This window comes from Stenella coeruleoalba (assembly GCF_951394435.1).
Source record: "Stenella coeruleoalba genome assembly, contig: scaffold_250, whole genome shotgun sequence".
NCBI classification, from domain to species: Eukaryota; Metazoa; Chordata; class Mammalia; order Artiodactyla; family Delphinidae; genus Stenella; species Stenella coeruleoalba.
In genome coordinates, this window is record NW_027645997.1 from 129,445 (window position 1) to 156,322 (window position 26,878).

The following is a 26,878-nucleotide window of genomic DNA, read 5'->3' on the forward strand; positions in this document are numbered from 1 at the left end:
AGGGCACTTCCACTTATGGTCCTATAGCTTAGGGAAATTAATATCAAAAAGACACAGCAACCCCAAAATTTGGGATGGGTCTTTTTACAGAAATCTTCTTCTACGGCACAAGTTAAATATCCCAGAGAGCAAATAATGGATAAAGAAGTTGCGGTACTTATGTACAACAGAATACCACTCAGCAATGAAATCTATGTCACCAGGCCCGTACCAGCATAATGAGTGGATTGAGGCACGATGATTCTAAGTGAAATAAGTCACACAGAAAAAGAAACATCATAAGGTATCTCTAATACACAGAATGTGATCTTGGCTACACATGAACTGAATTACAAAACAGAACAGGGTCTCAAGTTTAGAAAACCAACTTATGCCTGCTTAAGGGGGAAGGTGAGTTGGGGTACTGCATAAAAGCAGAGTTTGAAATTAGCACAGATACCGTTCCATAAGCCAAATATGTAATAGACAAGAGCTACCCCTTGCTCAACGAAATGGATTCAACAATGAGGTATCACCTCACACCTGGTAGAATAGGCATCATTGAAAATCTACAAACAAAAAATGCTGGAAAGGGTGTGGAGAAAAGGAACCCTCTTCCACTATTGTTGGGAATATAAATTGATACAGTCATTATGGAGAACAATATGGAATTTCTTAAGAAACTAACAATAGAATTACCATATGATACAGCAATCCCAGTACTGGACATATACCCAGACAAAACCATAAATCAAAAAGAGTCATTCACCGCAATGTTCATTGCATCACTATTTACAATATCGAGGTAATGGAAGCAACCTAAATGCCCACAGACAGACGAATGCATAAAGCTGTGGTACATATATAAAATGGAATATTACTAAGCCATGAAAAGGAATGAAATTGGGTCATTTGTAGAGACGTCGATGGATCTAGAGACTGTCATACAGAGTGAAGTAAGTCAGAAAGAGAAAAACAAATCTTGTATATTCATGCATATATGTGGAACCTAGAAAAACTGTACAGATTAACCATTTTGCAAGGCATAAATAGAGCAACAGATGTAGACAACAAACGTATGGACAACAAGGGGGGAAAGCTGTTGGGGGGGTGGTGGTGGGAGGAGTTGAGAGACTGGGATTGGCATGTATACATTTATATGTATAAAATAGATAACCAATAAGAACCTGCTGTATAAAAATATAAAATAAAATTCAAAATTAAAAAGAAGTAAAATTTAAAAAATAAAACAGAAAAAACAATTATTCCCTGCACATACATGTATTTATATGAATAAATTATTTCCATGCTTATATCTGTAAATACAAAAAAGAGGAATAAAATCTACCTTGAACCAAAAACGAAAAAGAGAAAAAAAACACAGAACCCACCAGTTACACAGAGGAAAACCGTATCAGGGCACTTGCTCCAGTTGTAAACAATTCTGAAGTTGGTCAGTGGTGGGGAATCGTCTCCCATTCAGCCAGCAGCCCCCATGCAACAAGCGTCCTCATTGCAAAGCTGGGGCACCGTGCCGAGGCATCTGTGAGTAAACGTGAGCTGAGCCCCAGGCCAGTTGCTGCTGAACTATTCCCACCCGTCCCAGGTAAAACACCTGAATATATACAAGGACTTGAAAGCCTAGAGGAAGGGCCATAGAGCCACACGAGTGACAGCATGCCGGCCGACTTGGTGCCTGCAGGCCAGCCAGGATGGTCCTGGCCCTGGGTGCTCTTCTGGAAGATTTCCATTTCCCTGCCTGAGATACCCGTCCTGTCCCTGCCCCCACTGCTTTTTTCCTTCCTCACCTCTGCCCAGGGAGAAATTCCAGCAGCAGGTATGGGTGACACATCCTCTTCTTTAGCAGGTGGCAGCCTGGCAACTGCTGCAGAAAGTCCAGCAGAGCCCCACTCACACTGGGCCACCCACAAAGCCGTGGCCTCTCACTCCCTCCCACCAGCCCAGCCCCGAGACTGCTGACAGGGCAGAGAAAATGGCGTCAGGCACGGCTGCAGGGGCTCTTGCTGCCTGGAGTGGTATTTATATTGATCTCAACCCAGGCACACCTGGGGAGGGCTGGCCGGCACGGTAAGGCTGCCCAGGTCAGCCAATCATCACCCCTCAGGGGCTCACAGTTGCAGAAAATGGAACTTGCTGAACCGGCCAGGTCCAAGGAACAGGTGTGGGCTCCTGAGAGTCAGGATAGACAAGGGGCTGCAGCTTTGGCTTGTTTTCTAATCATTTTATCTGGCCCATGAGTGGGAGACAACTTCAAGAAAACCCTCTCCTAATGAGAGGAACCCAGGAGTCAGGCAGAGGAGGGGTGGGTGGTGGTTGGAGACAGAGGCCTGGTGCCCCGGGTGCAGTGGAAGTCTCTGGAAGACCAGGTGGAGGGAGGCCTCACGGAGTGATGCCCAGGGTCACAGACCTGTCGCAGCTGCTGTTTGTTAGTTCAAGTCCTGCTCTGAGGTGCTCTGTGTCAGCTCTGAGCGACAGGTGAGCTGGGGGTGCTCTGCAATGAGGGCTATGTGCACGGTTCCTGTGTGCCCAGCCCTGCCACGGTACCTGCAAGGGTAGCTCTGTATCCTGGGAGGGGCCTGACCACGAGAGCCCCGTGGGCTGGGGTGGGGGTGGGGTACCTGCCCAGGTGAGCTCCATATTCTGGGATTGGTCTGACCACGAGAGCCCCATGGGCTGCTGGGGACCTGGTAAAGGATGTCAGGACAGTCAGTGAAGCCACCGAGGATATACCTCCAGTTGCTCCTAATTCCTACACCCTGCTGGTCATTCTACCAACCACCAGGACATGGTATTCTGTATTAGTCTTCAATGATGCCTTCTTTTGTATTCCATTAGTCCCAGAGTCACAAGAAATTTTGGCTTGTGAGTGGCAGGACTCAACATACAACTAAAACAATACTTCCGGGCCGTCTGGCCCCAAGGGTGCAAAAATTCCCACACCATCTTTGGGGAAAGCTTAGCTAAAGACCTAAAAGTTCTACCTCTGGAAAAGGAAACCCTCCTTCAATATGCAGACGACATTCTGATCACCAGCCCTACTAAGGAGGCCTCTGAACTACCAAGCCAATAAAGGATAGAAGTTGTCCAAGAAAAAGCTCAAATATCACAGACTGCGGTGACCTGCCTGGGCTTCATTCTCACAGAAGGTCAGAGAAGCCCATCCCAGGAAAGGGAAGAAACCATTTTCAGCCTTACCCCTTTCTAAAACTAGAAGACAGCTTAGGGGTTCCTGGGGAGGCCAGGGTTTGCTGCTTCTGGATCCCTAGCTACAGTCTACTAGCTGGGCCTCTATATGAAACACTGAAAGGAAAAGATGATGATCCTTTTGAATAGAATCCAGAAGTGGCCTTTCAAGAATGGAAAGAGCAGTCAATTCAGACCCTTGCCCTGGAACTCCCTAATTTAGCTAAACCCTTTGACCTTTACATTCCCGGTGAAAGGTGAATCGCCATTGGAGAATTAGTGCAAAAACTGGGACCACTTGAAATGGAACAATGCAAGAATGCCATCCAGGTAGGATAAACTACGGTCACTAAGGGGCTTGGCCCACTGCCACATCTGGCCAAGATACTGGCGGTATCTAAAAACCTGGAAATCAGCAGCCCAAAAGGCCACCTCCCTCCTAAGGGAAAAGGACCCCACGTGGTGATCCTAACCACCAACCATGCCCTGAAGTTGCAGGGTTCGCTCCGTGGGCACACCGACCTCGAGTGAGGAGGCCCTCCAACTCCAACATCCAGAGAGATAACCGGGGGCAACAGGGCACCATGACGACTCGTGTGAACATCACTTGACCTGGAGTTTCTCTCATAAAACAACAAGAGTGTGTCCCAAAAGAGTAGACTACTGCTTGCAGGACTTACTGCACCCAGAGGGGAGCTAATAATCTTGGTGGGGGAACAGTATACCACACTGTCACCATAGAAAAGCCTACAGACACCGTGATGATGGTGGCCAATAAGACCGGCTGGACTCCTGTTTACTTCAAAAGGCTGTTGACTCAGTAGCCATCATGGTCCTTGGTCACCACTGACCCTGGACTGTCTGGGAGTTGAGCGGGCAGGGCTCTGACACCTGGTGCTGTTTGTACGTTAATTCAGGGGCCTAATTGAAGAAAGCGCAGACTACTGGTCAGAGCATCTAGGCTGGCAGAGACGGTCAGCCTAAGGTGGCCGAACAAATGTGGGGCGGGGTGAAACCGGCCCCCACAGCGTCTCTGCACATCTCTTTCCTGGACCCTTAAAGGTCATTAGAATCTATAACACTTCCAATGCTGGTGCTCAGGTGGACGAGCAGGGAGGCAGGGGTCCTGGGGACAATCAACGTCACCGGGAGGCTGCTGGGGAGAAGCTCTGACCCTCGCCCCAGGGTATGAGGGCTCCCAACTCAGCACTCAGCAGTTACAGAAGAAGGGTCTGCACCCTCAGCACTCCAAGAATGAGGAACGGGACAAAAGGCAGAGGAGGGGTTTGTCCCCAGCAAAGCCCATTAAAAATCCCTGGGAGATAAAAATAGAATCTGGGCAATAAAGTCAAGTCTAACCTTTTTTATCCTTTGTGCTTTGTCTAATTTCACGTGCTCCTAGGGTCCCGCATGCAGAGGTTCCACACCCGGCACTTTAGACCAGATTTCCTAGTGCAGAATGGCTGGGTCGACACCTCAGCTCCTGGGGCCCAGTGCAGACTCCACGATATAGAGGCTGAGCTACAGCCAACCCGGCCCTCGAGAGCTCCGCCGCCTCCCTCCCTCCCACTGACTCTGACAGGATCTCTACACAGCAGCCCAGCCCACAGCCCACGGGGTAGTGCATGCTCTCACCTCTCCATTCTCTGATCAAAATATAAAGTTTCCTTTGCTTGTGAACCAAACTCAGTCTCGACCTGTTGGCCCCAATGACACTGGGCAGGGGGACACTTGTTGGGGTCCACTCTGGAGGATCAGTAACAGAAATTGAGACTATTGTAACCTCAATGAACAGATGTGTGAGCCAAACTGTAGTTAACATAGAACAGTGTATAAGGCTCGGGTAAAATAAGATGTTTTTAACACTTCCATTTGATATTTCCATCACTTTTTATAAGCAAGTTCAGTGAAAAGGTTTGTCTTATTTGTCAGGTCAATATTAGAGAAACGAAGTGATTTCTTTCCAAGGATGTACAGCTAATAATCTTGGTTAAACCTTCAATCTTGTTTTAAATGCTTTTCCATTGAAAATGATACCTCTCTTTCAGCTCCCCCATTTCTGAGAAGTATAAAATCTTATAATTTATTATTACCAAAGGGGAAAGGTGGGAGGAGGGATAAATTAACAGTTTGGAATTAACACATACACACTGCTATGTATAAAATAGATCATCAACAAGGAACTACTGTATAGCACAGGGAACTACACTCAACATTTTGCAATAACCTATAAGGGGAAATAATCTGAAAAAGAATAGATATTTTTATTGACATCATCTATCAATGACAGTTAAAGTGTAGCCTAAGGGAAGCTGGTGGTGAGTGCTTCTGACCCTGAAGACTTCAATCACCTAAAGTTTGGACTCTGCCTACTTCCCAAGGCCCTTAATGAACATATGTGTAGCCGTAGCTTAAAAACTTCCCCAGTTTGGGTTTCGGGGAGACACTGATTTTGAAAAAGCCCTGGTGTTCTCCTTACATGAATGGGACTCTTCCTACTGCTAAAACATGTCTGTCACACCCAGAGGATGGTATACCGTCTGATCGGGAAGAGTTTGGAAAAGGCATCTCATCTCCTCATCTCCTGGTGCTCGGGTTCACCCCTCCAGCGTCTTTACTAACAGTCTCCCCACTTGGAGATGTCAGCACTGTCAACATCCTGTTGCGTACAGTTTGGAATTTGTCCAGAGGATGAAGCGGAAGGATGAGGAACAATGAGAGACAAGTCCTAGGTGTTCAGACAGGCACATGTCACTCTAATTTCCAATCAGGAAGACGAATTGACCAAAGGCTAGGGTTGCCCATGGAAACAGTATAGGGCTTGAGGAAATCCCGCTGCTTTGTGGCCAGTTCCCATAAACACGAGTTGAACAATGGAACTCAGGGGCAGTAAAATTCACAAAACTGCAGAGTTGAAAATATCCATCACTGAAAAATGTCTTGAGGAAAGTCAGAGAAAAGGACTTGTAAGCAAGGGAGAATGGCAGGAAAGGGATTTGAGGAGGTAGAAAGGACTCGCCATTAAGCACAAGAAAAGGAGCTGAACATTGCCAACATTGCAGTTGGCCAAAAAGGGTGTATGCGTTCTTTTCTGTATATATTCAAGAAAAGGGCATACACTTTTTTAGCCAACCAAACAGGTGGGCACTGGAAGTCAATACTACAAAAGATATCACTTCGCATCAGTCAGAAGAGCCATCCTCATAAAGCGTAAACAACAGAAATGCAGGACAGGGCAACGAGAAGAGGGAGCCCTGTGAGACTTATAGTGGAAATGTATATTGCCAACGGCCATTCTGGAGAAGTGTATTGTGTTTACTAAAGCATCTAAAAAATGAGCTACAGAGCATAGGGCACTTGCACTCATGGGCGTATATCTTGGGAAAAACAAAAATCGAGAGGACACAGGCACCCCAATGTTTACCCCCTCTCTGTTTAAAAGATCCTCGACTAGGATATAACTTAAATGTCTCTGGAGGGAAAAAATGGATAGAGATGTGGTACTTAGGTAGAGTGGAATATTATTCAGCCTGGAAATCAATGAAATATGGCCAGTTGTAACAACTCCGGAGGAGTTACGTATGATCATTCTAAGTGACAGAATTCAAAAAGAAAAAGACACATATCATAAGATATCACTTAAAGGTGGAATCCAAAATGGCTACACATGAAATAAATTACAAAACAAAAACATAGTCAAATATGTAGAAAACACGCATAAGGCTGCTAAACGGGAAAGGTGGGGAGGGGTGAGGCATCATCCAGAAGGTTGAAATTAGCAAAGATACCATTCCAAATACCAAACTGATAATCAACAAGGCCTACACGGTAGCTAAAAGAACTGCACTCCGCACACTCAAGTCACCGGAAAAGAATATATACGACTGGTAAGAATCTGAAAAAGAATTTATTGATGTCTCTCTGTACGCGAATCAAGTGGATGTACAGCAGCAAGAAACAGAGCTTTGAAAATCAGCTGTAACCAATATAGTAATAAATTGAAAAAAATAAACGACAGAGAGACAGAGAAAACCTCTTACAACTTTTCCTCAGGGACGGTGATGCAACATGGATTGAACACATCTAGACCCACAGCAGGATGAGACATAAGGCTGGAAACTGTTTGCGCTAAGAGAAATGTGAGGTTGGGTGAGGAAATGCACACCCTTTAAAGTAATACTACCTGGTACCCATTCAATGGGTCCCAAATCTGCAGGTTCAAGGGATCTTCCTACAGCTAAAACATGCATGGAAAACCCAGAGGACTGTACACCATGTGATCGGGAGATGTGTCTAAAATGCACCTCATTTATCCTCTCCTGGTGCTCCTGTTCACCATTCCAGCCACGCTACTTAGAATCTCCCCACTTGGAGAATCAGCACATTTAAACTTCTGTTTCACACATTTTGCAAATTGTGAGGAGGATGAACGGGAAGAGGGGGAACCAATGAGAGAAGAGTTGTAGGGGTTTGGATGGGCACATATCACTCTAATTTCCCATTAAGAATAAGAATTAAAGAAAGGCTCAGCCTGCCTCGCCGGAGCCAAAATAGGGCCTGAAGCAATCCTGCGGGTTTGAGGCCAGCTCACAAAAGAGCAACTTAAAAAATGGAGCTCAGGGTCACTGCAATTCACAAACCTGCAGAGTTATAAATGAAAACTAACGTCCAAAAATATGTTGAGGTAAGGCAAAGAAGAGGATCTGAATGCAAGACAGAATTGCAAGAAACAGATTTCAAGAGATAGATTGGACTCGTCTTTAACGCACATGAAAAGCGGCAGAATTTCGACAATGATGCAGTTGGCCCAAAAGGGCGTATGCGTTTTTTCCTGATTATATCCAGGAAAAAACGCATACGCACTTTATGGGCAACGAAGCAAGCAAGCAATGCAAATGTGCACAACAAAGAAGTCTCACTTCCCACCGGTCAAAAGGGCCATCCTAAAAAATTGTAAAAACCAGAAATGCAGGACAGGCCATGGAGAACAGGGAGCCTTTATACGCTGATGGGCAGTGTGTGAACTGCCGAGAGCCACTCTGGAGAAGTGTATGGTGGTTCCTAAATCATCTAAAAAACAGAGCTACAGAGCATAGGACACTTCCAATCATGGGAGTATATCTAGGGAAGTCTAAAAATCAACAAGACACAAGCACACCACAGTTTAGGGCTACTCTGTTTACAAGAACCTCAACTTCAGTACACCTTAAATATCCCAGGAAAGAGAACAATGGATAAAGAAGATGTGGTACTTATGTACAATGGAATATCTCTTCACCATGAAATCAATGTAATAAGGCTAGTAGAAGGATAAAGAGTGGATTTAGGTCCGATAATACTACTTGAAATAAGTCAAACAGAAAAAGAAACATATCATAAGATATCACTTATAGAGGGAGGGTAAATATGGCTGCACAAGAAATGAATTACAGAACAGAACAGTGTCTCACATTTAGAAAACACACTTATGTCAGCTTAAGGGGAAAGGAGAGGTGGGGTGATGCATAAAACCAGAGTTTGAAATTAGCACAGATACCGTTCAATAAACCAAATAGGTATTAGACAAGATCTACACCTTCCTCAATGAACTGGCCTCAACACTCCCTATACACCGCAGAGAAATATATCTGAGGAATAAGAATCTTAAAACCCATGTATTGATATATCTCCATAAGGGAATCAAGTGTGTGCAGAGCGGCACAAACACAGCAGTGAAAAGGAGCTAAACCCCATTATAGAAATAAATTTTAAAAACAAAACGCTGAAACAATGAAAGAGAGAAAAATTCTTACAAAATTCGCTCAGGGGCTGTGATACAACCTGGATTGACCACATATAAACCCACAGCTGGATAAGACATAAGGCTGGACACTTGGGGCTGACAGGATTGGTGAGCTTTGGTGAGCAACTGCCGAAAGTTTAATGCAATACTTCATGCTACTCATTCCAAGGGTCCCAACACTCCAGGTTGAAGGGAATCTTCCTACAGCTAAACCATGCTTGGGAAACCCAGCGACTGGTATACCATATGATCGGGAAAGGTTTCTAAAACGCACCTCATTTTTCCTCTCCTGGGGCTCCGGATCGACATTCCAGCCGCTTTACTAACAACATCCCCACATGGAGTCAATGCCTTTAAGTTCTGGTATCGCACAGTCTGCAGTTAGTGCAGAGGATGAATGGGAATAGGGGGAACCAGTGAGGAACTAGCTGTAGCGGTTTCGATGGGCACATGTCACTCTAATATCACATCAGTAAGAAGAATTAACCAAAGGCACAGCAGGTGCCCCAGAAGAAAAATAGGGCTTCAAGGAATCCTGTGGTTATGGGGCAATACCACAAAAATAAGAGCTAAAAAATGGAGCTAAGGGCCACTGCAATTCAAAAACCTGCAGAGTTATAAAGGCCAACTATTTTTAAAAAATATATTGAGGTAAGGCTATGAAGAGGCATTGAAAGCAAGGCAGAATTGTAGGAAACCGATTTCAGGAGGTAGACTGGAATTGCATTGAAAGCATATGAAGAGAGTCAGAAACTCGACAATGATGCACTTGGCCAAAAAGGGCGTATGCGTTTTTTCCTGAATATATTCAGGAAAAAACGCATACGCACTTTTTGGCCAACCAAGCAAGCTTGCAAAGGAAATCTGCACTACAATGAAGTCTCACTTCCACCTGGTCAAAAGGGCAATCAGAAAAAAGTGTAAAATCCATAAAGGCACGACAGGCCATGGAGAACTGGGAGCATTCTTATGCTGATGGGCGGGATGTAAATTGCCAACAGACACTCTGGAGAAGTGTATGGTGTTTCCTGAAACATCTAAAAAACAAAGCAACAGAGCCTAGGGCACTGCCACTTATGGTCCTATAGCTTAGGGAAATTAAAATCAAAAAGACACAGCCACCGCAAAGTTTGGGACGGCTCTGTTTACAAGAACCTCGTTTACAGTACAAGTTCAATATCGCAGAAAGTGAAAAATGGATAAAGAACTTGTGGTACTTACGTACAATGCAATATCACTCAGCAATGAAATCTATGTCATCAGGCCCATAGCAGCATAATGAGTGGATTCAGGTATGATGATTCGAACTGAAATAAGTCACACAGAAAAGAAACATCATAAGGTATCACTAATACACAGAATGTGAACTTGGCTACACATGAACTGAATTACAAAACAGAACAGTGTCTCAAGTTTAGAAAACCAACTTATGCTTGCTTAAGGGGGAAGGTGAGTTGGGGTGCTGCATAAAACCAGAGATTGAAATGAGCACAGATAAAGTTCCTTAAGCCAAATATGGAATAGACAAGAGCTACTCCTTGCTCAACGAAATGGACTCAACACCCCATATTAAACGCCTAAGAATGTACCTGACTAGTAAGTATCTTAAAACCTATGGATTGCTATGTCTCCAAAAGAGAATCAAGGGTGTGTACAGGGGCATAAACGCAGCAGTGATAGGATTGGAGAGGTTCGGTGAGCAAATGAAGATCCTTTGAAGTCATATTGCATGGTACCCATTACACGGGTCTCAACTCTCCAGGTTTAAGGTATTCTTCCTTCAGCTAAAACATGCATGTGGAACCCAGAGTATGATCAACCGTGTGAACGGGAAACGTGTTCAAGTATGTCTCAGTTTTCCTCCCCTGGTACTCGGGTGCAACATTCCAGACGCTTTACTAACACTCTCCCCACTTGGAGAGTCAGCACCTTTAACCTCCTGTTTGGCCCAGTTTGCAATTTCTGCGGAAGATGAACAGGAATAGGGAGAACCAATGAGAGACTAGCTGGAGGTGTCTGGACGGGCAAATTTAACTCTCATTTCCCACCAGGAAGAGGAATTAACCAAAGGCTCAGCGTGCCGTGCCGGAACCAGATTAGGGCCTGAAGCCATCCTGCGGTGTTGCGGCCAGCTCACAAGAAAGCGAGTTGAAGAAAGGAGCTCAGGGGCACTGTAATTCACAAACCTGCAGAGTTATAAATGACAGCTATCGTCCAAAAATAGACTGAAGTAAGGCTGCCAAGAGGACTTGAAAGCGGGGCAAAATTGCAGGAAACCGATTTCAGGAGGTAGACTGGAATTGCATTGAAAGCATAGGAAAAGAGGCAGAACGTCCACAATGATGCACTTGGCCAAAAAGGGCGTATGCGTTTTTTCCTGAATATATTCAGGAAAAAACGCATACGCCCTTTTTGGCCAACCAAGCAAGCTTGCAAAGGAAATCTGCACTACAATGAAGTCTCACTTCCCCCCGGTCAAAAGGGCCATCTGAAAAAAGTGTAAAATCCAGAAAGGCAACAGGCCATTGAGAACTGGGAGCCTTGTTATGCTGATGTGCGGGATGTAAATTGCCAACAGACACTCGGGAGAAGTGTATGGTGTTTCCTGAAACATCTAAAAAACAAAGCAACAGAACCTTGGGCACTTCCACTTATGGTCCTATAGCTTAGGGAAATTAAAATCAAAAAGACACAGCCACCCCAAAGTTTGGAACGGCTCTGTTTACAAGAACCTCGTTTACAGTACAAGTTCAACATCGCAGAAAGTGAAAAATGGATAAAGAAGTTGTGGTATTTACTTACAAAGCAATATCACTCAGCAATGAAATCTGTGTCATCAGGCCCTTAGCAGCACAATGAGTGGATTCAGGTATGATGATTCTAACTGAAATAAGTCACACAGAAAAAGAAACATCATAAGATATCAGTAATACACGGAATGTAAACTTGGCTACACAGGAAATGAATTACAGAACAGAACAGGGTCTCAAATTTAGAAAACCAACTTATGCTTGCTTAAGGGGAAAGGTGAGTTGGGGTGCTGCATAAAACCAGAGATTGAAATGAGCACAGATAAAGTTCCTTAAGCCAAATATGGAATAGACAAGAGCTACTCCTTGCTCAACGAAATGGACTCAACACCGCATATTAAACGCCTAAGAATGTACCTAACTAGTAAGTATCGTAAAACCTATGGATTGCTATGTCTCCGAAAGAGAATCAAGCATGTGTACAGGGGCATAAACGCAGCAGTGATAGGATTGGAGAGGTTCGGTGAGCAAATGAAGACCCTTTGAAGTCTTATTGCATGGTACCCATTCCACGGGTTTCAACTACTCAGGTTTTAGGTATTCTTCCTTCAGCTAAAACATGCATGTGGAACCCAGAGTATGATCAACCATGTGATCGGGAGACGTGTTCAAATATGTCTCAGTTTTCGTACCCTGGTACTCGGGTGCAACATTCCAGACGCTTTACTAACACTCTCCCCACTTGGAGAGTCAGCGCCTTTAAACTCCTGTTTGGCCCCGTTTGCACTTTCTGCGGAAGATGAACAGGAATAGCGAGAACCAATGAGAGACTAGCTGGAGGTGTCTGGACGGGCAAATTTAACTATCATTTCCCACCAGGAAGAGGAATTAACCAAAGGCTCAGCGTGCCGGGCCGGAACAAGATTAGGGCCTGAAGCCATCCTGCGGTGTTGCGGCCAGCTCACAAGAAAGCGAGTTGAAGAAAGGAGCTCAGGGGCACTGTAATTCACCAACCTGCAGAGTTATAAATGACAGCTATCGTCCAAAAATAGACTGAAGTAAGGCTGCCAAGAGGACTTGAAAGCGGGGCAGAATTGCAGGAAACCGATTTCAGGAGGTAGACTGGAATTGCATTGAAAGCATAGGAAAAGAGGCAGAACGTCCACAATGATGCACTTGGCCAAAAAGGGCGTATGCGTTTTTTCCTGAATATATTCAGGAAAAAACGCATACGCCCTTTTTGGCCAACCAAGCAAGCTTGCAAAGGAAATCTGCACTACAATGAAGTCTCACTTCCCCCCGGTCAAAAGGGCCATCTGAAAAAAGTGTAAAATCCAGAAAGGGAAGACAGGCCATGGAGAACTGGGAGCCTTGTTATGCTGATGGGCGGGATGTAAATTGCCAACAGACACTTGGGAGAAGTGTATGGTGTTTCCTGAAACATCTAAAAAACAAAGCAACAGAGCCTAGGGCACTTCCACTTATGGTCCTATAGCTTAGGGAAATTAAAATCAAAAAGACACAGCCACCCCAAAGTTTGGGACGCCTCCGTTTACAAGAACCTCCTTTACCGTACAAGTTCAATATCACAGAAAGTGAAAAATGGATAAAGAACTTGTGGTACTTACGTACAATGCAGTATCACTCAGCAATGAAATCTATGTCATCAGGCCCGTAGCAGCATAATGAGTGGATTCAGGTACGATGATTCTAACTGAAATAAGTCACACAGAAAAAGAAACATCATAAGATATCACTAATACACAGAATGTAAACTTGGCTACACAGGAACTGCATTCTAAAACAGAACAGGGTCTCAAATTTAGAAAACCAACTTATGCTTGCTTAAGGGGAAAGGTGAGTTGGGGTGCTGCATAAAACCAGAGATTGAAATGAGCACAGATAAAGTTCCTTAAGCCAAATATGGAATAGACAAGAGCTACTCCTTGCTCAACGAAATGGACTCAAAACCCCATATTAAACGCCTAAGAATGTACCTGACTAGTAAGTATTTTAAAACCTATGGATTGCTATGTCTCCAAAAGAGAATCAAGCGTGTGTACAGGGGTATAAACGCAGCAGTGATAGGATTGGAGAGGTTCGGTGAGCAAATGAAGACCCTTTGAAGTCATATTGCATGGTACCCATTACACGGGTCTCAACTCTCCAGGTTTAAGGTATTCTTCCTTCAGCTAAAACATGCATGTGGAACCCAGAGTATGATCAACCATGTGAACGGGAGACGTGTTCAAATATGTCTCAGTTTTCCTCCCCTGGTACTCGGGTGCAACCTTCCAGACGCTTTACTAACACTCTCCCGACTTGGAGAGTCAGTCCCTTTAACCTCCTGTTTGGCCCAGTTTGCAATTTCTGCGGAAGATGAACAGGAATAGTGAGAACCAATGAGAGGCTAGCTGGAGGTGTGTGGATGGGCAAATTTAACTCTTCTTTCCCACCAGGAAGAGGAATTAACCAAAGCTCAGCATGCCGGGCCGGAACAAGATTAGGGCCTGAAGCCATCCTGCGGTGTTGCGGCCAGGTCACAAGAAAGCGAGTTGAAGAAAGGAGCTCAGGGGCACTGTAATTCACAAACCTGCAGAGTTATAAATGACAGCTATCGTCCAAAAATAGACTGAAGTAAGGCTGCCAAGAGGACTTGAAAGCGGGGCAGAATTGCAGGAAACCGATTTCAGGAGGTAGACTGGAATTGCATTGAAAGCATAGGAAAAGAGGCAGAACGTCCACAATGATGCACTTGGCCAAAAAGGGCGTATGCGTTTTTTCCTGAATATATTCAGGAAAAAACGCATACGCCCTTTTTGGCCAACCAAGCAAGCTTGCAAAGGAAATCTGCACTACAATGAAGTCTCACTTCCCCCCGGTCAAAAGGGCCATCTGAAAAAAGTGTAAAATCCAGAAAGGCAGGACAGGCCATGGAGAACTGGGAGCCTTGTTATGCTGATGGGCGGGATGTAAATTGCCAACAACCACTGGGGAGAAGTGTATGGTGTTTCCTGAAACATCTAAAAAACAAAGCAACAGAACCTAGGGCACTTCCACTTATGGTCCTATAGCTTAGGGAAATTAAAATCAAAAAGACACAGCCACCCCAAAGTTTGGAACGGCTCTGTTTACAAGAACCTCGTTTACAGTACAAGTTCAACATCGCAGAAAGTGAAAAATGGAGAAAGAAGTTGTGGTATTTACTTACAAAGCAATATCACTCAGCAATGAAATCTGTGTCATCAGGCCCTTAGCAGCACAATGAGTGGATTCAGGTATGATGATTCTAACTGAAATAAGTCACACAGAAAAAGAAACATCATAAGATATCAGTAATACCCGGAATGTAAACTTGGCTACACAGGAACTGAATTACAGAACAGAACAGGGTCTCAAATTTAGAAAACCAACTTATGCTTGCTTAAGGGTAAAGGTGAGTTGGGGTGCTGCATAAAACCAGAGATTGAAATGAGCACAGATAAAGTTCCTTAAGCCAAATATGGAATAGACAAGAGCTACTCCTTGCTCAACGAAATGAACTCAACACCGCATATTAAACGCCTAAGAATGTACCTGACTAGTAAGTATCTTAAAACCTATGGATTGCTATGTCTCCGAAAGAGGATCAAGCAAGTGTACAGGGGCATAAACGCAGCAGTGATAGGATTGGAGAGGTTCGGTGAGCAAATGAAGACCCTTTGAAGTCATATTGCATGGTACCCATTCCACGGGTTTCAAATACCAAGGTTTAAGGTATTCTTCCTTCAGCTAAAACATGCATGTGGAACCTAGAGTATGATCAACCATGTGATCGGGAGACGTGTTCAAATATGTCTCAGTTTTCATACCCTGGTACTCGGGTGCAACATTCCAGATGCTTTACTAACACTCTCCCGACTTGGAGAGTCAGTCCCTTTAACCTCCTGTTTGGCCCAGTTTGCAATTTCTGCGGAAGATGAACAGGAATAGCGAGAACCAATGAGAGACTAGCTGGAGGTGTCTGAATGGGCAAATTTAACTCTCATTTCCCACCAGGAAGAGGAATTAACCAAAGGCTCAGCGTGCCGTGCCGGAACCAGATTAGGGCCTGAAGCCATCCTGCGGTGTTGCGGCCAGCTCAAAAGAAAGCGAGTTGAAGAAAGGAGCTCAGGGGCACTGTAATTCACAAACCTGCAGAGTTATAAATGACAGCTATCGTCCAAAAATATACTGAAGTAAGGCGGCCAAGAGGACTTGAAATCGGGGCAGAATTGCAGGAAACCGATTTCAGGAGGTAGACTGGAATTGCATTGAAAGCATAGGAAAAGAGGCAGAACGTCCACAATGATGCACTTGGCCAAATAGGGCGTATGCGTTTTTTCCTGAATATATTCAGGAAAAAACGCATACGCCCTTTTTGGCCAACCAAGCAAGCTTGCAAAGGAAATCTGCACTACAATGAAGTCTCACTTCCCCCCGGTCAAAAGGGCCATCTGAAAAAAGTGTAAAATCCAGAAAGGGAAGACAGGCCATGGAGAACTGGGAGCCTTGTTATGCTGATGGGCGGGATGTAAATTGCCAACAGACACTTGGGAGAAGTGTATGGTGTTTCCTGAAACATCTAAAAAACAAAGCAACAGAGCCTAGGGCACTTCCACTTATGGTCCTATAGCTTAGGGAAATTAAAATCAAAAAGACACAGCCACCCCAAAGTTTGGGACGCCTCCGTTTACAAGAACCTCCTTTACCGTACAAGTTCAATATCACAGAAAGTGAAAAATGGATAAAGAACTTGTGGTACTTACGTACAATGCAGTATCACTCAGCAATGAAATCTATGTCATCAGGCCCGTAGCAGCATAATGAGTGGATTCAGGTACGATGATTCTAACTGAAATAAGTCACACAGAAAAAGAAACATCATAAGATATCACTAATACACAGAATGTAAACTTGGCTACACAGGAACTGCATTCTAAAACAGAACAGGGTCTCAAATTTAGAAAACCAACTTATGCTTGCTTAAGGGGAAAGGTGAGTTGGGGTGCTGCATAAAACCAGAGATTGAAATGAGCACAGATAAAGTTCCTTAAGCCAAATATGGAATAGACAAGAGCTACTCCTTGCTCAACGAAATGGACTCAAAACCCCATATTAAACGCCTAAGAATGTACCTGACTAGTAAGTATTTTAAAACCTATGGATTGCTATGTCTCCAAAAGAGAATCAAGCATGTGTACAGGGTTATAAACGCAGCAGTGATAGGATTGGAGAGGTTCGGTGAGCAAATGAAGACCCTTTGAAGTCATATTGCATGGTACCCATTACACGGGTCTCAACTCTCCAGGTTTAAGGTATTCTTCCTTCAGCTAAAACATGCATGTGGAACCCAGAGTATGATCAACCATGTGAACGGGAGACGTGTTCAAATATGTCTCAGTTTTCCTCCCCTGGTACTCGGGTGCAACCTTCCAGACGCTTTACTAACACTCTCCCGACTTGGAGAGTCAGTCCCTTTAACCTCCTGTTTGGCCCAGTTTGCAATTTCTGCGGAAGATGAACAGGAATAGTGAGAACCAATGAGAGGCTAGCTGGAGGTGTGTGGATGGGCAAATTTAACTCTTCTTTCCCACCAGGAAGAGGAATTAACCAAAGCTCAGCATGCCGGGCCGGAACAAGATTAGGGCCTGAAGCCATCCTGCGGTGTTGCGGCCAGGTCACAAGAAAGCGAGTTGAAGAAAGGAGCTCAGGGGCACTGTAATTCACAAACCTGCAGAGTTATAAATGACAGCTATCGTCCAAAAATAGACTGAAGTAAGGCTGCCAAGAGGACTTGAAAGCGGGGCAGAATTGCAGGAAACCGATTTCAGGAGGTAGACTGGAATTGCATTGAAAGCATAGGAAAAGAGGCAGAACGTCCACAATGATGCACTTGGCCAAAAAGGGCGTATGCGTTTTTTCCTGAATATATTCAGGAAAAAACGCATACGCCCTTTTTGGCCAACCAAGCAAGCTTGCAAAGGAAATCTGCACTACAATGAAGTCTCACTTCCCCCCGGTCAAAAGGGCCATCTGAAAAAAGTGTAAAATCCAGAAAGGCAGGACAGGCCATGGAGAACTGGGAGCCTTGTTATGCTGATGGGCGGGATGTAAATTGCCAACAACCACTGGGGAGAAGTGTATGGTGTTTCCTGAAACATCTAAAAAACAAAGCAACAGAACCTAGGGCACTTCCACTTATGGTCCTATAGCTTAGGGAAATTAAAATCAAAAAGACACAGCCACCCCAAAGTTTGGAACGGCTCTGTTTACAAGAACCTCGTTTACAGTACAAGTTCAACATCGCAGAAAGTGAAAAATGGAGAAAGAAGTTGTGGTATTTACTTACAAAGCAATATCACTCAGCAATGAAATCTGTGTCATCAGGCCCTTAGCAGCACAATGAGTGGATTCAGGTATGATGATTCTAACTGAAATAAGTCACACAGAAAAAGAAACATCATAAGATATCAGTAATACCCGGAATGTAAACTTGGCTACACAGGAACTGAATTACAGAACAGAACAGGGTCTCAAATTTAGAAAACCAACTTATGCTTGCTTAAGGGTAAAGGTGAGTTGGGGTGCTGCATAAAACCAGAGATTGAAATGAGCACAGATAAAGTTCCTTAAGCCAAATATGGAATAGACAAGAGCTACTCCTTGCTCAATGAAATGAACTCAACACCGCATATTAAACGCCTAAGAATGTACCTGACTAGTAAGTATCTTAAAACCTATGGATTGCTATGTCTCCGAAAGAGAATCAAGCAAGTGTACAGGGGCATAAACGCAGCAGTGATAGGATTGGAGAGGTTCGGTGAGCAAATGAAGACCCTTTGAAGTCATATTGCATGGTACCCATTCCACGGGTTTCAAATACCAAGGTTTAAGGTATTCTTCCTTCAGCTAAAACATGCATGTGGAACCTAGAGTATGATCAACCATGTGATCGGGAGACGTGTTCAAATATGTCTCAGTTTTCATACCCTGGTACTCGGGTGCAACATTCCAGATGCTTTACTAACACTCTCCCGACTTGGAGAGTCAGTCCCTTTAACCTCCTGTTTGGCCCAGTTTGCAATTTCTGCGGAAGATGAACAGGAATAGCGAGAACCAATGAGAGACTAGCTGGAGGTGTCTGAATGGGCAAATTTAACTCTCATTTCCCACCAGGAAGAGGAATTAACCAAAGGCTCAGCGTGCCGTGCCGGAACCAGATTAGGGCCTGAAGCCATCCTGCGGTGTTGCGGCCAGCTCAAAAGAAAGCGAGTTGAAGAAAGGAGCTCAGGGGCACTGTAATTCACAAACCTGCAGAGTTATAAATGACAGCTATCGTCCAAAAATATACTGAAGTAAGGCGGCCAAGAGGACTTGAAATCGGGGCAGAATTGCAGGAAACCGATTTCAGGAGGTAGACTGGAATTGCATTGAAAGCATAGGAAAAGAGGCAGAACGTCCACAATGATGCACTTGGCCAAATAGGGCGTATGCGTTTTTTCCTGAATATATTCAGGAAAAAACGCATACGCCCTTTTTGGCCAACCAAGCAAACTTGCAAAGGAAATCTGCACTACAATGAAGTCTCACTTCCCCCCTGGTCAAAAGGGCCATCTGAAAAAAGTGTAAAATCCAGAAAGGCAGGACAGGCCATGGAGAACTGGGAGCCTTGTTATGCTGATGGGCGGGATGTAAATTGCCGACAGACACTCGGGAGAACTGTATGGTGTCTCCTGAAACATCTAAAAAACAAAGCAACAGAGCCTAGGGCACTTCCACTTATGGTCCTATAGCTTAGGGAAATTAAAATCAAAAAGACACAGCCACCCCAAAGTTTGGGACGCCTCTGTTTACAACAACCTCGTTTACCGTACAAGTTCAATATCACAGAAAGTGAAAAATGGATAAAGAATTGTGGTACTTACGTACAATGCAGTATCACTCAGCAATGAAATCTATGTCATCAGGCCCGTAGCAGCATAATGAGTGGATTCAAGTACGATGATTCTAACTGAAATAAGTCACACAGAAAAAGAAACATCATAAGATATCACTAATACACGGAATGTAAACTTGGCTACACAGGAACTGAATTCCAAAACAGAACAGGGTCTCAAATTTAGAAAACCAACTTATGCTTGCTTAAGGGGAAAGGTGAGTTGGGGTGCTGCATAAATCCAGAGATTGAAATGAGCACAGATAAAGGTCCTTAAGCCAAATATGGAATAGACAAGAGCTACTCCTTGCTCAACGCAATGGACTCAACACCCCATATTAAACGCCTAAGAATGTACCTGACTAGTAAGTATCTTAAAACCTATGGATTGCTATGTCTCCAAAAGAGAATCAAGCGTGTGTACAGGGGCATAAACGCAGCAGTGATAGGATTGGAGAGGTTCGGTGAGCAAATGAAGACCCTTTGAAGTCATATTGCATGGTACCCATTACACGGGTCTCAACTCTCCAGGTTTAAGGTATTCTTTCTTCAGCTAAAACATGCATGTGGAACCCAGAGTATGATCAACCATGTGAACGGGAAACGTGTTCAAATATGTCTCAGTTTTCCTCCCCTGGTACTCGGGTGCAACATTCCAGACGCTTTACTAACACTCTCCCGACTTGGAGAGTCAGTCCCTTTAACCTCCTGTTTGGCCCAGTTTGCAATTTCTGCGGAAGATGAACAGGAATAGCGAGAACCAATGAGAGACTAGCTGGAGGTGTCTGAACGGGCAAATTTAACTCTCATTTACCACCAGGAAGAGGAATTAACCAAAGGCTCAGCATGCCGGGCCGGAACCAGATTAGGGCCTGAAGCCATCCTGCGGTGTTGCGGCCAGGTCACAAGAAAGCGAGTTGAAGAAAGGAGCTCAGGGGCACTGTAATTCACAAACCTGCAGAGTTATAAATGACAGCTATTGTCCAAAAATAGACTGAAGTAAGGCTGCCAAGAGGACTTGAAAGCGGGGCAGAATTGCAGGAAACAGATTTCAGGAGGTAGACTGGAATTGCATTGAAAGCATAGGAAAAGAGGCAGAACGTCCACAATGATGCACTTGGCCAAAAAGGGCGTATGCGTTTTTTCCTGAATATATTCAGGAAAAAACGCATACGCCCTTTTTGGCCAACCAAGCAAGCTTGCAAAGGAAATCTGCACTACAATGAAGTCTCACTTCCCCCCGGTCAAAAGGGCCATCTGAAAAAAGTGTAAAATCCAGAAAGGCAGGACAGGCCATGGAGAACTGGGAGCCTTGTTATGCTGATGGGCGGGATGTAAATTGCCAACAACCACTCCGGAGAAGTGTATGGTGTTTCCTGAAACATCTAAAAAACAAAGCAACAGAACCTAGGGCACTTCCACTTATGGTCCTATAGCTTAGGGAAATTAAAATGAAAAAGACACAGCCACCCCAAAGTTTGGAACGGCTCTGTTTACAAGAACCTCGTTTACAGTACAAGTTCAGCATCGCAGAAAGTGAAAAATGGATAAAGAAGTTGTGGTATTTACTTACAAAGCAATATCACTCAGCAATGAAATCTGTGTCACAAGGCCCTTAGCAGCACAATGAGTGGATTCAGGTATGTTGATTCTAACTGAAGTAAGTCACACAGAAAAAGAAACATCATAAGATATCAGTAGTACACGGAATGTAAACTTGGCTACACAGGAACTGAATTACAGAACAGAACAGGGTCTCAAATTTAGAAAACCAACTTATGCTTGCTTAAGGGGAAAGGTGAGTTGGGGTGCTGCATAAAACCAGAGATTGAAATGAGCACAGATAAAGTTCCTTAAGTCAAATATGGAATAGACAAGAGCTACTCCTTGCTCAACGAAATGGACTCAACACCGCATATTAAACGCCTAAGAATGTACCTGACTAGTAAGTATCGTAAAACCTATGGATTGCTATGTCTCCAAAAGAGAATAAAGCATGTGTACAGGGGCATAAACGCAGCAGTGATAGGATTGGAGAGGTTCGGTGAGCAAATGAAGACCCTTTGAAGTCATATTGCATGGTACCCATTACACGGGTATTAACTCTCCCGGTTTAAGGTATTCTTCCTTCAGCTAAAACATGCATGTGGAACCCAAGTATGATCAACCATGTGAACGAGAGACGTGTTCAAATATGTCTCAGTTTTCGTACCCTGGTACTCGGGTGCAACATTCCAGACGCTTTACTAACACTCTCCCGACTTGGAGAGTCAGTCCCTTTAACCTCCTGTTTGGCCCAGTTTGCAATTTCTGCGGAAGATGAACAGGAATAGCGAGAACCAATGAGAGACTAGCTGGAGGTGTCTGGACGGGCAAATTTAACTCTCATTTCCCACCAGGAAGAGGAATTAACCAAAGGCTCAGCGTGCCGTGCCGGAACCAGATTAGGGCCTGAAGCCATCCTGCGGTGTTGCGGCCAGCTCACAAGAAAGCGAGTTGAAGAAAGGAGCTCAGGGGCACTGTAATTCACAAACCTGCAGAGTTATAAATGACAGCTATCGTCCAAAAATAGACTGAAGTAAGGCTGCCAAGAGGACTTGAAAGCGGGGCAGCATTGCAGGAAACCGATTTCAGGAGGTAGACTGGAATTGCATTGAAAGCATAGGAAAAGAGGCAGAACGTCCACAATGATGCACTTGGCCAAAAAGGGCGTATGCGTTTTTTCCTGAATATATTCAGGAAAAAACGCATACGCCCTTTTTGGCCAACCAAGCAAACTTGCAAAGGAAATCTGCACTACAATGAAGTCTCACTTCTCCCCGGTTAAAAGGGCCATCTGAAAAAAGTGTAAAATCCAGAAAGGCAGGACAGGCCATGGAGAACTGGGAGCCTTGTTATGCTGATGGGCGGGATGTAAATTGCCAACAACCACTCGCGAGAAGTGTATGGTGTTTCCTGAAACATCTAAAAAACAAAGCAACAGAGCCTAGGGCACTTCCATGTATGGTCCTATAGCTTAGGGAATTTAAAATCAAAAAGACACAGCCACCCCAAAGTTTGGAACGGCTCTGTTTACAAGAACCTCGTTTACAGTACAAGTTCAACATCGCAGAAAGTGAAAAATGGATAAAGAAGTTGTGGTATTTACTTACAAAGCAATATCACTCAGCAATGAAATCTGTGTCATCAGGCCCTTAGCAGCACAATGAGTGGATTCAGGTATGATGATTCTAACTGAAATAAGTCACACAGAAAAAGAAACATCATAAGATATCACTAATACACGGAATGTAAACTTGGCTACACAGGAACTGAATTACAGAACAGAACAGGGTCTCAAATTTAGAAAACCAACTTATGCTTGCTTAAGGGGAAAGGTGAGTTGGGGTGCTGCATAAAACCAGAGATTGAAATGAGCACAGATAAAGTTCCTTAAGCCAAATATGGAATAGCCAAGAGCTACTCCTTGCTCAACGAAATGGACTCAACACCGCATATTAAACGCCTAAGAATGTACCTGACTAGTAAGTATCGTAAAACCTATGGATTGCTATGTCTCCGAAAGAGAATCAAGCATGTGTACAGGGGCATAATCGAAGCAGTGATAGGACTGGAGAGGTTCGGTGAGCAAATGAAGACCCTTTGAAGTCATATTGCATGGTACCCATTCCACGGGTTTCAACTACCCAGATTTTAGGTATTCTTCCTTCAGCTAAAACATGCATGTGGAACCTAGAGTATGATCAACCATGTGATCGGGAGACGTGTTCAACTATGTCTCAGTTTTCGTACCCTGGTACTCGGGTGCAACATTCCAGACGCTTTACTAACACTCTCCCGACTTGGAGAGTCAGTCCCTTTAACCTCCTGTTTGGCCCAGTTTGCAATTTCTGCGGAAGATGAACAGGAATAGCGAGAACCAATGAGAGACTAGCTGGAGGTGTCTGGACGGGCACATTTAACTCTCATTTACCACCAGGAAGAGGAATTAACCAAAGGCTCAGCGTGCCGTGCCGGAACCAGATTAGGGCCTGAAGCCATCCTGCGGTGTTGCGGCCAGGTCACAAGAAAGCGAGTTGAAGAAAGGAGCTCAGGGGCACTGTAATTCACAAACCTGCAGAGTTATAAATGACAGCTATCGTCCAAAAATAGACTGAAGTAAGGCTGCCAAGAGGACTTGAAAGCGGGGCAGAATTGCAGGAAACCGATTTCAGGAGGTAGACTGGAATTACATTGAAAGCATAGGAAAAGAGGCAGAACGTCCACAATGATGCACTTGGCCAAAAAGGGCGTATGCGTTTTTTCCTGAATATATTCAGGAAAAAACGCATACGCCCTTTTTGGCCAACCAAGCAAGCTTGCAAAGGAAATCTGCACTACAATGAAGTCTCACTTCCCCCCGGTCAAAAGGGCCATCTGAAAAAAGTGTAAAATCCAGAAAGGCAGGACAGGCCATGGAGAACTGGGAGCCTTGTTATGCTGATGGGCGGGATGTAAATTGCCAACAATCACTCGGGAGAAGTGTATGGTGTTTCCTGAAACATCTAAAAAACAAAGCAACAGAACCTAGGGCACTTCCACTTATGGTCCTATAGCTTAGGGAAATTAAAATCAAAAAGACACAGCCACCCCAAAATTTGGAACGGCTCTGTTTACAAGAACCTCGTTTACAGTACAAGTTCAACATCGCAGAAAGTGAAAAATGGATGAAGAAGTTGTGGTATTTACTTACAAAGCAATATCACTCAGCAATGAAATCTGTGTCATCAGGCCCTTAGCAGCACAATGAGTGGATTCAGGTATGATGATTCTAACTGAAATAAGTCACACAGAAAAAGAAACATCATAAGATATCAGTAATACACGGAATGTAAACTTGGCTACACAGGAACTGAATTACAGAACAGAACAGGGTCTCAAATTTAGAAAACCAACTTATGCTTGCTTAAGGGGGAAGGTGAGTTGGGGTGCTGCATAAAACCAGAGATTGAAATGAGCACAGATAAAGTTCCTTAAGCCAAATATGGAATAGACAAGAGCTACTCCTTGCTCAACGAAATGGACTCAACATCGCATATTAAACGCCTAAGAATGTACCTGTCTAGTAAGTATCTTAAAACCTATGGATTGCTATGTCTCCGAAAGAAAATCAAGCATGTGTACAGGGGCATAAATGCAGCAGTGATAGGATTGGAGAGGTTCGTGAGCAAATGAAGACCCTTTGAAGTCATATTGCATGGTACCCATTACACGGGTATTAACTCTCCCGGTTTAAGGTATTCTTCCTTCAGCTAAAACATGCATGTGGAACCCAAGTATGATCAACCATGTGAACGAGAGACGTGTTCAAATATGTCTCAGTTTTCGTACCCTGGTACTCGGGTGCAACATTCCAGACGCTTTACTAACACTCTCCCGACTTGGAGAGTCAGTCCCTTTAACCTCCTGTTTGGCCCAGTTTGCAATTTCTGCGGAAGATGAACAGGAATAGCGAGAACCAATGAGAGACTAGCTGGAGGTGTCTGGACGGGCAAATTTAACTCTCATTTCCCACCAGGAAGAGGAATTAACCAAAGGCTCAGCGTGCCGTGCCGGAACCAGATTAGGGCCTGAAGCCATCCTGCGGTGTTGCGGCCAGGTCACAAGAAAGCGAGTTGAAGAAAGGAGCTCAGGGGCACTGTAATTCACAAACCTGCAGAGTTATAAATGACAGCTATCGTCCAAAAATAGACTGAAGTAAGGCTGCCAAGAGGACTTGAAAGCGGGGCAGCATTGCAGGAAACCGATTTCAGGAGGTAGACTGGAATTGCATTGAAAGCATAGGAAAAGAGGCAGAACGTCCACAATGATGCACTTGGCCAAAAAGGGCGTATGCGTTTTTTCCTGAATATATTCAGGAAAAAACGCATACGCCCTTTTTGGCCAACCAAGCAAACTTGCAAAGGAAATCTGCACTACAATGAAGTCTCACTTCTCCCCGGTTAAAAGGGCCATCTGAAAAAAGTGTAAAATCCAGAAAGGCAGGACAGGCCATGGAGAACTGGGAGCCTTGTTATGCTGATGGGCGGGATGTAAATTGCCAACAACCACTCGCGAGAAGTGTATGGTGTTTCCTGAAACATCTAAAAAACAAAGCAACAGAGCCTAGGGCACTTCCATGTATGGTCCTATAGCTTAGGGAATTTAAAATCAAAAAGACACAGCCACCCCAAAGTTTGGAACGGCTCTGTTTACAAGAACCTCGTTTACAGTACAAGTTCAACATCGCAGAAAGTGAAAAATGGATAAAGAAGTTGTGGTATTTACTTACAAAGCAATATCACTCAGCAATGAAATCTGTGTCATCAGGCCCTTAGCAGCACAATGAGTGGATTCAGGTATGATGATTCTAACTGAAATAAGTCACACAGAAAAAGAAACATCATAAGATATCACTAATACACGGAATGTAAACTTGGCTACACAGGAACTGAATTACAGAACAGAACAGGGTCTCAAATTTAGAAAACCAACTTATGCTTGCTTAAGGGGAAAGGTGAGTTGGGGTGCTGCATAAAACCAGAGATTGAAATGAGCACAGATAAAGTTCCTTAAGCCAAATATGGAATAGCCAAGAGCTACTCCTTGCTCAACGAAATGGACTCAACACCGCATATTAAACGCCTAAGAATGTACCTGACTAGTAAGTATCGTAAAACCTATGGATTGCTATGTCTCCGAAAGAGAATCAAGCATGTGTACAGGGGCATAATCGAAGCAGTGATAGGACTGGAGAGGTTCGGTGAGCAAATGAAGACCCTTTGAAGTCATATTGCATGGTACCCATTCCACGGGTTTCAACTACCCAGATTTTAGGTATTCTTCCTTCAGCTAAAACATGCATGTGGAACCTAGAGTATGATCAACCATGTGATCGGGAGACGTGTTCAACTATGTCTCAGTTTTCGTACCCTGGTACTCGGGTGCAACATTCCAGACGCTTTACTAACACTCTCCCGACTTGGAGAGTCAGTCCCTTTAACCTCCTGTTTGGCCCAGTTTGCAATTTCTGCGGAAGATGAACAGGAATAGCGAGAACCAATGAGAGACTAGCTGGAGGTGTCTGGACGGGCACATTTAACTCTCATTTACCACCAGGAAGAGGAATTAACCAAAGGCTCAGCGTGCCGTGCCGGAACCAGATTAGGGCCTGAAGCCATCCTGCGG

General features: G+C 44.3%; 1 long non-coding RNA gene across 2 annotated transcripts in view; it reads right to left on the minus strand.

Annotated features, from left to right (window-relative positions):
* LOC307181405 overlaps window positions 1-26,878 on the minus strand; it is a 205,826-nt gene that overhangs the window by 74,698 nt on the left and 104,250 nt on the right. Inside the window, exon 3 of one of the 2 annotated variants that reach the window (XR_013826685.1) lies at window positions 19,113-19,743. The exons of the other annotated variant lie outside the window; for it this stretch is intronic. This is a non-coding gene — a long non-coding RNA (uncharacterized lncRNA). Of the gene's footprint in view, window positions 1-19,112; window positions 19,744-26,878 lie in introns of those variants that run through there. 2 annotated transcript variants of the gene reach the window in all.